The sequence below is a fragment of the Cervus elaphus genome, chromosome 24 (genome assembly GCF_910594005.1).
Source record: "Cervus elaphus chromosome 24, mCerEla1.1, whole genome shotgun sequence".
In the NCBI taxonomy this organism is placed as follows: Eukaryota; Metazoa; Chordata; class Mammalia; order Artiodactyla; family Cervidae; genus Cervus; species Cervus elaphus.
The window spans coordinates 58156486-58170937 of record NC_057838.1 but is presented as its reverse complement, the minus strand read 5'-3'; the positions used below and the strand labels follow the sequence as shown (position 1 = coordinate 58170937).

At 42.8% G+C, this 14452-nt stretch overlaps 1 protein-coding gene across 9 annotated transcripts in view; it reads right to left on the bottom strand.

Moving 5' to 3' along the window:
- CHDH (choline dehydrogenase) overlaps positions 1-14452 on the bottom strand; it is a 104016-nt gene that overhangs the window by 50254 nt on the left and 39310 nt on the right. The window lies entirely within an intron of this gene.

Below are 14452 nucleotides of genomic sequence, written 5' to 3'. Positions count from 1 at the left end.
GACGAATGGATAAGAAAGTGTGGCACATATACACAATGGAATATTACTCAGCCATTAAAAAGAATATATTTGAATCAGTTCTAATGAGGTGGATGAAACTGGAACCTATCATACAGAGTGAAGTAAGCCAGAAAGAAAAAACACCAACACAGTATACTAACGTATATATATGGAATTTAGAAAGATGGTAACGATAACCCTGTATGCGAGATAGCAAAAGAGACACAGATGTATTGAACAGTCTTTTGGATTCTTTGGGAGAGGGCAAGGGCAGGATGATATGGGAGAATGGCATTGAAACATGTAAGTTATCATACATGAAATGAATTGCCAGTCCAGGTTCAAGGCATGATACAGGATGCTTGGGGCTGGTGCAATGGGATGACTCAGAGGGATGGGATGGGGAGGGAGTTGGGAGGGGAGTTCAGGATGGGAACACATGTAAATCCATGGCGGATTCAAGTCAGTGTATGGCAAAACGAATACAATGTTGTAGAGTAAAATAAATTAATTAATTAATTTATAAAAAATAAAACAAGGGGCCATTCTACAGTATGTAGATGGCATAGTAATATGTGGTCCCACTATGGAGTCCTGAGATAAAAATACAACTGAAGTCCTTAATTCCTTCTGGCCTAAAGGATCTTCGAGGGAAAAACAAATCTCAAAGCAACAAGTTAAATATTTAGAATACATGAGGCTGGTGCAAAAGTAATTGTGGCTTTTGCATTGTTGAAATTTGCCATTTGATACTGGAATACATTCTAAATAAATGTGGTTATGTTATACATCATTTTAATGCACAATTCTTACTTTATGTTTTTTGCTAATGACTTATTACTTGCTGTTTATTTTATATTTATTTTAGACTATGGAAATGATATTAGACAGAAGGCAATTTTGAGCAGCTTTCTTATTTGAGCTCACAATGGGTCATAAAGCAGCAGAGACAACTCGCAGCATCAACAATGCATTTGACCCAGGAACTGCTAACAAACATACAGTGCAGTAGTGTTTCAAGAAGTTTTGCAAAGGAGAAGACAGTATTGAAGATGAGAAGCATAGTGGATGGCCATTGGAAGTTGACAACAACAATGGAGAAGCATCATCAAAGCTCTTACAACTAAGAAGTTGTGAAGAACTCAACAGCAACCATTCTACGGTCATTCAGCATTCGAAGCAAATCAAAAAGGTGAAAAAGGTCGATAAGTGGGTGCCTCAGGAGCTCACCAAAAAAACAAAAAACAAAAACCTGTCGTTTTGATGTGTTGTGTTCTCTTATTCTATGCAACAACAATGAACCATCTCTGTATCAGGTTGTGACATGCAATGAAAAGTGAACTGTATATGGTAATGGATGACAACCAGCTCCATGGCTGGACCAAGAAGTAGCTCCAAAGCACTTCCCAAATCAAAACTTGCACCCCAAAAAGGTCAGGGTCACTCTTTGCTGTCTGCTGCTGGTCTAATCCACTATAGCTTTCTGAATTCCAGAGAAATCATTACGTCTGAGAAGTATGCTCAACAAATCGATGGGATGCACCAAAAACTGCCATGCATGCAGCAGGCTTTCGTCAACCGAAAGGGTCCAATTCTCCATGACAATGCCAGACTACAGGTCGCACAATCAATGATTCAAAAGCTGAAGTGAGCTTACCTGGTGGTCCAGAGGTTAAGATTCTGAGCTTCCGATGCAGGCGGCCTGGGTTCCATCTCTGGTCAGGGGATTAGATCCCACATGCCACAACTAAAGATCTCCTGTGCCACCAACTAAGACCCACAGCATCCAAATAAATCATTCAATATTATGTTTTTTTTAAAAAAGCTGAACAAATTGGGCTACAATGTTTTGCCTCATCCACCATATTCATCTGACCTCTCACCAACTGACTACCACTTCTTCATGCATCTCAACAACTTTTTGTGGGGAAAATGCTTTCACAACCAGCAGGATGCAGAAAATACATTTCAAGAGTTTGTGGAATTGTGAAACACCGGTTTTTATACTTCAGGAATAAGCAAACTATTTCTTGTTGGCAAAAATGTGTTGATGGTAATGATTCCTATTTTGATTTATAAAGATGTGTGTGAGCCAAGTTATAATTTAAAATTCACAGTCCAAAACAGTAATTACATATGCACCAACCTAATACTATAAATCCTGGAAGCAGACAGTTATGTCCAGATAGACACCAAGCTATATTAGGCCTAAGTGCCCCCAAAGACAAAAAAAAATCTTCATACTTTCTTAGGCATGTAAAGTTTGGCAGAATCTGGATTCTAGGATTCAGACTATGGCCAAGCCTCTATATAAGGCCACTAAAGGTCAAGATATAGAGCCATTACTTTGGACTGAGGAATGAAAAAGAGATTTTTAATAATATCAAGGAGGGCCTCAGCAGAGCTCCTGCTCTGGGACTTCTAATTTTCAAAAAACATGTATCTTGCATATAGGGGACAGTTCTGGGGGCCCTTATTCAAAGGCTAGGAGAAATTCCTCAGCCTATAGACTATTTTTAAAAACAACTAGATTTGGGGGCTCAAGATTGGCCCAGCTGCCTCTGGGTGGTACCTGCCACTGCTTTATTAGTGGAAGAAGCTAACAAGGTTACCTTTGCACAGCCACTGTGGTTCAAACCCCTCATCAAGAATAAGGGATTCTGGCCACCACTGGCTAACTGGGAGCTGCCTTAGTGTTAATATCAGGCTTTACGCTGTGACTCCCCAGAGCTAAACCTCAAAACCTGCCATAGTTCTCAACTCAGCCACATTAACAACCTCTGAGGGCCCAGACTAACAACTTTCTGCCTTGATGCCCTTTACCAGTTTATGCCTGGTAGAAGTGAAAGGTGCTCAGTAGTGTCGGACTCTTTGCGACCCCATGGACTCTATAGTCCATGGAATTCTCCAGGCCAGAATACTAGCATGGATAGCTATTCCCTTCTCCAGGGGATCTTCCCAACCCAGGGATCGAACCCAGATCTCCTGCCCTGCAGGTGGACTCTTTACCTTCTAAGTCACAAGGGAAGCCTGTAGGCCTGATCTAACAGACTAGGCCATAGAAAAGCCTGAGGAAGAATGGTTACTGATGTCAGTAGTTTCCTTAAATATGGAGACAGGAGGGCAGGCGTATGCTACCGTGAGCATTTACAATGTTACAGAAGATAGGAGCAAACCTTTGCCACCTAACACTTGAGTCCAGAAGACTGAGCTAATAGCCCTAACTTGAACCTTAACCTGGGGGGGGGAAGAAAAATTAGAAACATATACATACAGACTCAAAATGTGCTTTCCTTGTTTTATATACATGCCCATGCAGCTATCTGGAAAGAAATAGCACTTTTGAATGCAAAAAATTCCCCTATAAAATATGGGGCTGACTCTCCTCAGGCTACAAAATACAAAAAAATAAAACTATATAGAATCTATGTGCATAGGCAATTGGGGCAAATTGGGGAACCAAAGATACAAAAACTGAAAATCATCTTAATATGCATTTCTCACTTTATGGTTTTTTGCTAATGATTTATCACTTGCTGTTTATTTTAAATTTATTTTAGACTATGGAAATGATATTAGACAGAAGGCAATTTTGAGTGATTTTCTTATTTGAGTTCAAAATGGGTTGTAAAGCAGCAGAGACAGCTCCCAACATTAACAATGCATATGACCCAGGAACTGCTAATAAACATACAGTGCAGTGGTAGTTCAGGAAGTTTTGCAAAGGAGAAGACAGCGTTGAAGATGAGAAGCATAGTGGCTGGCCACTGGAAGTTGACAGCAATGGAGAAGCATCATCAAAGCTGATCCTCTTACAACTACATGAGAAGTTGCCAAAGAACTCAACATCAACCATGCTATGGTCGTTCAGTGTTTGAAGCAAATTGCAAAGGTGAAAGAGATCGATAAGGGGGTGCCTCGTGAGCTGACAAAAAAAAAATTGTCTACACAACAAAAACGAAGCATTTCTCAACCGAGTTGTGACTACAATGAAAAAGTGGATTGTATACAACAACCAGTGATGACCAGCTCAGTGGTTGAACCAAGAAGAAGCTACAAAGTACTCCTCAAAGCCAAACATGCACCAAAAAAAGGTCATGGTTGCTGTTTGGTGGTCTGCTGCTGGTCTGATCCACTATAGCTTTCTGAATCCCACTGAAATCACTATATCTGAGAAGTATGCTCAGCAGACTGATGAGATGTACCAAAAACTGCCATGCCTGCAGCTGGCATTGGTCAACAGAAAGGGTCCAATTCTCCACGACAGTGCCAGGCCAGACGTTGCACAGTCAATGCTTCAAAAGTTGAAGAGGGCTTCCCTGGTGGTCCAGGGGTTAAGATTCCAAACTCCCAATGCAGGTGGCCTAGGTTCGATCCAAGGTCAGGGAACTAGATTCTACATGCCACAACTAAAGATCTTGTGTGCCACAACTAAGACAAATAAATAAATGTTATTTTTTTAAAAAACTGAACAGATTGGGCTACTGTTTTGCCTCATCCACCATATTCACCCAACCTCTTGCCAACTGACTACTAGTTCTTCATGCATCTCGACAATTTTCTGCAGCGAAAATGCTTCCACAACCAGCAGGATTCAGAAAATGCATTCCAAGAGTTTGCCAAATCTCAAAGTACTGATTTTTATGCTACAGGTATAAGCAAACTTATATCTTGTTGGCAAAAAGCTATTGATTGTAATGATTCCTATTTTGATTAATAAAGATGTGTTTGAGCTGAATATAATTTAAAAATCAGGGTCTGAAACCATAATTACATTTGCATTAATCCAATACTATAAACCCTGGAAGCAGACAGTTATCTGCAGACAGATAACAAGCTATATTATGCTTAAGTGCCCCAAAGACAAAAAAAAAAAAAAATCTCCATCCTTTCTTAGGCATGGTAAAGCTTGGCAGAATCTAGATTGGATTCACACCAATGGCCAAACCTCCATATGAAACCACTAAAGGCCGAGCTACAGAGTCATTATATTGGACTGAGGAACAAGAAAGGAGTTTTAATAATATCAAAGATGTCCTCACCAGAGCTCCTGAGCTGGAACGCCTCATTTAAAAAACAAACAAACAAACAAACAAACAACATTTATCTTGTACATAAGGGACAGCTCTGGGGTCTCTTAACAAAGCTAGGAGAAATTCCTCAGTCTACAGGCTATTTTTCCTAACAACTAGGCTTGAGGGCTCAAGCTTGGTCCGGCTGCCTCCGGGTGGTAGCTGCCACTGCTTTATTAGTGCAAGAAATTAACAGTTTTACCTTTGCACAGCCACTGGGGGTTCAAACCCCTCATCAAGGCCAAGAGATTCTGTCCACCACTGGCTAACTGGGGGCCACCTTACTAAGTGTTAATACCAGGCTTTACTCTGTGACTCCCCAGAGCTAACCCTCAAAACCCGCCCTACTCTCAACCTGGCTACACTAACGCCCCCTGAGGGCCCAGACTAACACCTTCCTACCTTGATGCATTTAACCAGGTTTATGCCTGTAGCCGGATCTAACAGACCAGACCACAGAAAACCCCGAGGAAGAATGGTTTACTGAAGGCAGCAGTTTCCTTAAAGATGGAATCAGGAGGGCAGGCGTATGCTACCATGAGCACTTACGGTGTTACAGAAGATAGAAGCAAAACCTTTGCCGCCTAACACTTGAATCCAGAAGACTGAGCTAATAGCCCTAACCTTAAGGGAAAGAAAAGCTAGTGGAGGTGATGGAATTCCAGTTGAGCTATTTCAAATCAGGATCCTCTATGACCCACCTCCCAGAATAGTGGAAATAAAAGCAAAAATAAACAAATGGGACCTAATTAAACTTAAAAGCTTCTGCACAACAAAGGAAACTATAAGCAAGGTGATAAGACAGCCTTCAGAATGGGAGAAAATAATAGCAAATGAAGCAACAAAGAATTAATCGCAAAAATATACAAGCAACTCCTGCAGCTCAATTCCAGAAAAACAAATGACCCAATCAAAAAGTGGGCCAAAGAACTAAACAGACATTTCTCCAAAGAAGACGTACAGATGGCTAACACACACATGAAAAGATGCTCAACATCACTCATTATCAGAGAAATGCAAATCAAAACCACAATGGGGTACCATTACATGCCAGTCAGAATGGCTGCTATCCAAAAGTCTACAAGCAATAAATGCTGGAGAGGGTGTGGAGAAAAGGGAACCCTCTTACACTGTTGGTGGGAATGCAAATACAGCCACTATGGAGAACAGTGTGGGGTTTCTTAAAAAACTGGAAATAGAACTGCCATATGACCCAGCAATCCCGCTGCTGGGCATACACACCGAGGAAACCAGAACTGAGAGACATGTGTACCCCAATGTTCATCGCAGCACTGTTTATAATAGCCAGGATATGGAAGCAACCTAGATCTCCCTCAGCAGACGAACGGATAAGAAAGCTGTGGTACATATACACAATGGAATATTACTCAGCCATTAAAAAGAATACATTTGAATCAGTTCTAATGAGGTGGATGAAACTGGAGCCTATCATACAGAGTGAAGTAAGCCAGAAAGAAAAACATCAATACAGTATACTATCGCATATATACGGAATTTAGAAAGATGGTAACGATAACCTTGTATGTGAGACAGCAAGAGAGACACAGATGTATTGAACAGTCTTTTGGACTCTGTGGGAGAGGGCGAGGGTGGGATGATATGGGAGAATGGCATTGAAACATGTAAATTATCATATGTGAAACGAATTGCCAGTCCAGGTTCGATGCATGATTCAGGATGCTCGGGGCTGGTGCACTGGGATGACCCAGAGGGATGGGATGGGGAGGGAGTGGGGAGGGGAGTTCAGGATGGGAACACATGTACACCCATGGCGAATTCAAGTCAGTGTATGGCAAAACCAATACAATGTTGTAAAGTAAAATAAATAAATTACTAAAAAAAAAGAAAGCTGTGCACTGAAGAATTGATGCTTTTGAACTGTGGTGTTGGAGAAGACTCTTGAGAGTCCCTTGGACTGCAAGGAGATCCAACCAGTCCATCCTAAAGGAAATCAGTCCTGAATATTCATCGGAAGGACTGATGTTGAAGCTGGAACTCTAGTACTTTGGCCACCTGATGCAAAAGAGCTGACTCATTTGGAAAGACCCTGATGCTGGGAAAGATTGAGGCCAGGAGGAGAAGGGATGACAGAGGATGAAATGGTTGGATGGCATCACCGACTCGATGGACACGAGTTTAAGTAAACTCCAGGAGTTGGTGATGGACAGGGAGGCCTGGTGTACTGCAGTCTATGGGGTCACAAAGAGTTGGACACGACTGAGCAACTGAACTGAACAGACTCGAAATATGCATTCCTTATTTTATATACACGCCCATGTAGCTATCTGAAAAGAAAGAGGACTTATGGATGCAAAAAATTCCCCTATAAAATATGGGGCTGACATTTGTCATCTTACAGAAGTGGCTCAAAACCCAAAACTAGTAGCCGTCATTCACTGCCCTAGGCATCAAAAGGAAATTGACCCTTGATTATCTTTCTGCAGAAAAAGGAGGGGTACGTAAGATGGCCAAGACTTTTTGAGCACATCTGTCAACACCTCTTCCCAGTAGAAACCAACACAGAAAATTGGACACGTTACGTGGTTTAGCAGACAATTAACCACCAAACCACACTATTCGATATGGGTGGAGAAACTGAAAACTGATTCACCAGTTTGTTCTCCTGGATCCCACAAGGTATAGTAAACCTTTCCGGCAGGAAGCTTTTATTTTCTTTTAACTGGTTCTTATCATTCATGCTGCTTTATGCCATATTTCCTCTAGTGCTCTGTTGTCTTCCCTACTGTTGTAAACCCGTGACTAAGACTTCTCAGTCCAAGAACCTGCGTCCAGCAGGTCTAGACCTTCCATTCCAAGAACAGAGAAACATGTTAGACATTAAGACTAACAAAAATAAATATCCAAGCAGAATGGCTTCTTGGCAGGGTAACATCACCCCTGTCTGGTCAACAGTTAAGACAGCCCTCCCAAAGTTATCCTGGTTCCTTCCCTTTCTAGGTCCTGTAATAGCTATTGTGCTTCCCATTTTTAACACTTGTTTATCAACCTTTTGGTGAAGTTTGTGTCTTTTAGGTTTGCATTAGAGCTCATGATGGCTCTAACAGTTTGCGTTAGAGCTCATGATGGCTCAAGGAATTCAATCCATTCCACAGAAAGTGGCCCAGATCCCTACAGGTCCCTGGAACAGTCAGTGAGTGACCTCTACACCGCTAGGGTAGACTGGGGTCTGCAGCCCTGTTCAGCAGGAAGAAGTTTCAGAAGAGAACTTCAGCCCCATATGCCTTAAGAATAAGGGTGTAGAGTCTCTCCATGTGAAATAAGACACATGGACCTGGGACCCTTTGCTGCAATGGTACGAAGCCTGCACCCGGACACACCATTACTAAGGCTACGAAATACAAAGAACTGTGTGGGACTAAAAATAATTGTGTGTAGTTGGGGCAAATTGGGGCACAAAACATATAGAGACCAACCCCCCCCCCCCCAACTGCTATTTCTAAAGAGCTGGAAGCCAAAAAAAGAAAAAAAAAAAAGGTAGTGGGAGTAAAAACAGGGTACTGAGAATGTCCCCTGCCCTCCCGGAGGGCACACTACCTAAGCCAGCCTCTCCGGCCCAACGCCTGGACACACGCCCACCCTCATCCCACATAAGGAATGAGTCTGCCCCTACTCAGGGAGGAAGCAAGGGAACGCCGACTTGTTGCTCCCTTCGGCAGCCAGCTCAGGAGCACCAATAAGACCTTGCCTGATTTCTTGCTGGCCTCTAAACAAATTGTACTGATTGGAGAAGGCCAAGAACCCTGGTCATTATCAGATTCATGGCTCCCAAGGTGGGGCAGCTGTCCCCTTCTGGGGAGAGGACCTAGCCACCGCACCAGGTTCCTCGGGGCTGACGAGCGGCCACGTGAACCTCTCGTTTCAGTGTCGCTGCTTTCTAGTCAGTCAGCCTTCCCGGCCCCTGGGGGTCTCAGGACCTCATTCAAAGAACGCTTTCCCCTCCCCCTTGTCCTTCTCCCGCTCCTGAAATCTCTCTACTTCTCTCTGTCCTCTCCTTTCGCCTTCCCAGACAGTGGATGTCGGGCAGCTACAGCCTCCCTCCTCGCAGCTTCTGTGACCTGCTCCCTCTGGCCGCCAACAGCTCATCTCAATAGGAGACAAACAGGGGTGGGAGAGGCTCACCTCACGCCCTGCAGACCCTGGAGCAGCAGGCTCCCCTGAAGGGAGATTTACAAGAGTGATACAGGTTTAAACCTAGCATCAGTCGCGGCTGTAAGCCCCCACATTTTCGGCTTTATTTTCCTGTCTCTTTCACGTTTTCAGTCTTACTGGTTCCTCCTCCCCATTCCTCACCCTCGATCCTTATACATGCACTCCCATCGTCTTTACCCTGAAACCTGGTTTGTGTCTTCAAGGTTTGGTCATTGGCGTCTTTGTTTTCTGTACTCTTTTCTCCTCAAATGCTCCTCCAAGTCTCTGCCAAGACTGTGGGCAGACTAGAGCATTTAAACGTTGAAATACAAATACAGCCCACACTGCCTGAGACTCCAGCCTTGGGTTACTTGTTGGGACTTTAGAAAGGAGCTTGCATTTCCCCCTCCTCTGCCCTTTACAATTTAACTATTTTGCTTTGTTCCAAGAAACTGCCTGATTCATCTGAAGGCCCCAAGATTGAAGAAAAGGCCATTTTAAATTCAAGCAGGAGAACTATGAGATCTCTCGTTCTGTAGGGATTCACTTTTCTGGCTTAAATTTGTGGGTTTAATATTAATTAACAGACTCCTGGGGAGGAGCCAAGATGGCGGAGGAGTAGGACGGGGAGACCACTTTCTCTCCTACAAATTCATCAAAAGAATAACTGAATGCAGAGCAAACTTCACAAAACAACTTCTGATCGCTAGCTGAGGTCATCAGGCGCCCAGAAAAGCAGACCATTGTCTTCGAAAGGAGGTAGGACAAAATATAAGAGATAAAAAGTGAGACAAAAGAGCTAAGGACGGAGACCCGTCCCGGGAAGGGAGTCTTAGGCGGCCTTGCTTGGGCTAGGGTCCGGGCCTGAGTGCCCTGAGGACAATCGGAGGGAGCTTCTGTGAGGTGCCAACTTGAACTGTGGGAGACCAAAAGAGAGAGAAAATTAACCGGCCGGAACACACTGCCGGCCGTTCGCAGAACAAAGGGACGGAGAAAGTCCCGAGAAGAGCTCGCAGGCTGCGGACCGGCCCAGCCCCGCCGGAGGCAGGAGGGAGGGGGGAGGGGAAGGTCGCGGTGAGACACAGGGCGCAGGCACCCGACCAGCGCGGGCGGGGACTGGGGCTGGGGACGCGGAGGGCGGAAGGCGCGCGCACCCGACTGGCGCCAGCGGAAACTGAGACTGGGTCCGCGGAAGGGAGTGAGTGCGCCACACCTGGGGATAGTGCGCCCATCAAGCCCCTCGCTGCCTGGACCGCTCTGACAGGGAAGGCACAGAGAGCAGGCGCAGCTTTCCCTTCCGCGCTTTTGTGTAACACCCGAGGGCTGGAACCTCGCGCAGCGCGGGGCGCGCTCCATATAGAACAGCCGGGAGCCTGAGCAGCGCAGACGGAGAAAGCAGCGACAGCCCCTCCCGGCAGCGCCAGCCCGACCCCGCAGGGCCAGCCCCTCCCCGCAGCGTCAGCCCCGCCCCGCAGCGCCAGCCCATCCCCGCAGCGTCAGCCCGTCCCAGCAGCGCAACGGAACTAGCTACCTGAATAAGAGTCCACCTCTGCCCGCCTGTGTCAGGGCGGAAATGAGGCTCTGAAGAGACCGGCAAACAGAAGCCAAATAAACAAAGGGAACCACTTCAGAAGGGACTGGTGCAACAGATTAAAATCCCTGTAGAAAACACCGACTTCACCGGAAGGGCCCTGTAGATATCGAGAAGTGTAAGCTGGAACGAGGAGCTATCTGAAACTGAGCCGAACCCACACTGACCGCAACAGCTCCAGAGAAACTCCTAGATATATTTTTACTTTTTTTTTCTAAGTAAGGAAAAAAAAAAATTTTTTTTTTCTTTTTATATTTTTTCTTTTTTATTTTTTCTCTTTTATTTTCCTTTAAAATTCCCTATTACTCCCCCATTACTCCTTAACTTTCATTTTCATAGATTTTTACGATTTTTTTAATTAGGGGAAAAAAAAATTTTTTTTTTCTTTCTTTTTTTTTGTTTTTTTTTTCTTTTTTCTCTTTTTTTTTTCTTTTTTCTTCTTTTTTTTCCTTTCCGTTTTCTCTTTTATTTTCTATTTTTCTTTTTCTCTTATTTCTTTTAAAGTCCTCTAGTACTCCTCTACTACTCTTCATTTTCATTTTCACTACACTATAACCTTACAAAAAAAAAAAAAAAAGAGAAGCCCTATCTTTAAACCGAAGATTATTCTCTCCCAATCTTGACTCTCTGTTTTCTACCTCAGAACACCTCTATTTCCTCCTTTCCCCTTCTCTTCCCAATCCAATTCTGTGAATCCTTGTAGGTGTCTGAGATACGGAGAACACTCTGGGAACAGACAGCTGCGTAGATCTGTCTCTCTCCTCTTGAGTCCCCCTTTTTCTCCTCCTGCTCATCTCTATCTCCCTCCTCCCTTTTCTCCTGTTCATGTAACTCTGTGAACCACTCTGGGTGTCACTAACGGGGGAGAATCTTTTCGCCATTAACCTAGAAGTTTTATTATCAGTGCTGTATAGTTGGAGAAGTCCTGAGACTACAGGAAGAATAAAACTGAAATCCAGAGGCAGGAAACTTAAGCCCAAAACCTGAGAACACCAGAAAACTCCTGACTACATGGAACTTTAAGTAATAAGTGACCATCCAAAAGCCTCCATACCTACACTGAAACCAACCACCACCCAAGAGCCAATAAGTTTTAGAGCAAGACATACCACGCAAATTCTCCAGCAACATAGGAACATAGCCCCAAATGTCAACATACAGGCTGCCCAAGGTCACACCTAACACATAGACCCATCTCAAAACTCATTACTGGGCACTCCATTGCTCTCCAAAAACAAGAAATCAAGTTCCATGCACCAGTACACTGACGCAAGCTTCCCTAACCAGGAAACCTTGACAAGCCAATCATCTAACCCCACCCACGGGGTAAATCCTCCACAATAAAAAGGAACCACAGACCTCCAGAATACAGAAAGTTCACTCCAGACACAGCAATCTAAACAAGATGAAAAGGCAAAGAAATACCCAACAGGTAAAGGAACATGAAAAATGCCCACCAAGTCAAACAAAAGAGGAGGAGATAGGGAATCTACCTGAAAAAGAATTTAGAATAATGATAATAAAAATGATCCAAAATCTTGAAAACAAAATGGAGTTACAGATAAATAGCCTGGAGACAAAGATTGAAAAGATACAAGAATTGTTTAATAAAGACCTAGAAGAAATAAAAAAGAGTCAATTAAAAATGAACAATGCAATGAATGAGATCAAAAACACTTTGGAGGGAACCAAGAGTAGAATAACGGAGGCAGAAGATAGGATAAGTGAGGTAGAAGATAAAATGGTGGAAATAAATGAAGCAGAGAGGAAAAAAGAAAAAAGGATCAAAAGAAATGAGGACAACCTCAGGGACCTCTGGGACACTGTGAAACGCCCCAACATTCGAATCATAGGAGTCCCAGAAAAAGAAGACAAAAAGAAAGGCCATGAGAAAATACTCGAGGAGATAATAGCTGAAAACTTCCCTAAAATGGGGAAGGAAATAGCCACCCAAGTCCAAGAAACCCAGAGAGTCCCAAACAGGATAAACCCAAGGCGAAACACCCCAAGACACATATTAATCAAACTAACAAAGATCAAACACAAAGAACAAATATTAAAAGCAGCAAGGGAAAAACAACAAATAACACACAAAGGGATTCCCATAAGGATAACAGCTGACCTATCAATAGAAACCCTCCAGGCCAGAAGGGAATGGCAGGACGTCCTGAAAGTAATGAAAGAGAATAACCTACAACCTAGATTACTGTATCCAGCAAGGATCTCATTCAGATATGAAGGAGAACTCAAAAGCTTTACAGATAAGCAAAAGCTGAGAGAATTCAGCACCACCAAACCAGCTCTTCAACAAATGCTAAAGGATCTTCTCTAGACAGGAAATGCAGAAAGGTTGTATAAACGTGAACCCAAAACAACAAAGTAAATGGCAACGGGACCACACCTATCAATAATTACCCTAAATGTAAATGGGTTGAATGCCCCAACCAAAAGACAAAGATTGGCTGAATGGATACAAAAACAAGACCCCCATATATGCTGTCTACAAGAGACCCACCTCAAAACAAGAGACACATACAGACTAAAAGTGAAGGGCTGGAAAAAAATATTTCATGCAAATGGAGACCAAAAGAAAGCAGGAGTCGCAATACTCATATCAGATAAAATAGACTTTCAAATAAAAGCTGTGAAAAGAGACAAAGAAGGACACTACATAATGATCAAAGGATCAATCCAAGAAGAAGATATAACAATTATAAATATATATGCACCCAACATAGGAGCACCGCAATATGTACGGCAAACACTAACGAGTATGAAAGAGGAAATTAATAGTAACACAATAATAGTGGGAGACTTTAATACCCCACTCACAACTATGGATAGATCAACTAAACAGAAAATTAACAAGGAAACACAAACTTTAAATGACACAATGGACCAGCTAGACCTAATTGATATCTATAGGACATTTCACCCCAAAACAATAAACTTCACCTTTTTCTCAAGTGCACACGGAACCTTCTCCAGAATAGATCACATCCTGGGCCATAAATCTAGTCTTGGAAAATTCAAAAAAATTGAAATTATTCCAGTCATTTTTTCTGACCACAGTGCAGTAAGATTAGATCTCAATTACAGGAAAAAAATTGTTAAAAATTCAAACACCTGGAGGCTAAATAACATGCTTCTGAATAACCAACAAATCATAGAAGAAATCAAAAAAGAAATCAAAATATGTATAGAAATGAATGAAAATGAAAACACAACAACCCAAAACCTATGGGACACTGTAAAAGCAGTGCTAAGGGGAAGGTTCATAGCATTACAGGCTTACATCAAGAAACAAGAAAAAAGCCAAATAAATAACCTAACTCTACACCTAAAGCAATTAGAGAAGGAAGAAATGAAGAACCCCAGGGTTAGCAGAAGGAAAGAAATCTTAAAAATCAGGGCAGAAATAAATGCAATAGAAACTAAAGAGACCATAGCAAAAATCAACAAAGCTAAAAGCTGGTTTTTTGAAAAAATAAACAAAATTGACAAATCATTAGCAAGACTCATTAAGAAACAAAGAGAGAAGAACCAAATTAACAAAATTAGAAATGAAAATGGAGAGATCACAACAGACAACACTGAAATACAAAGGATCATAAGAGAC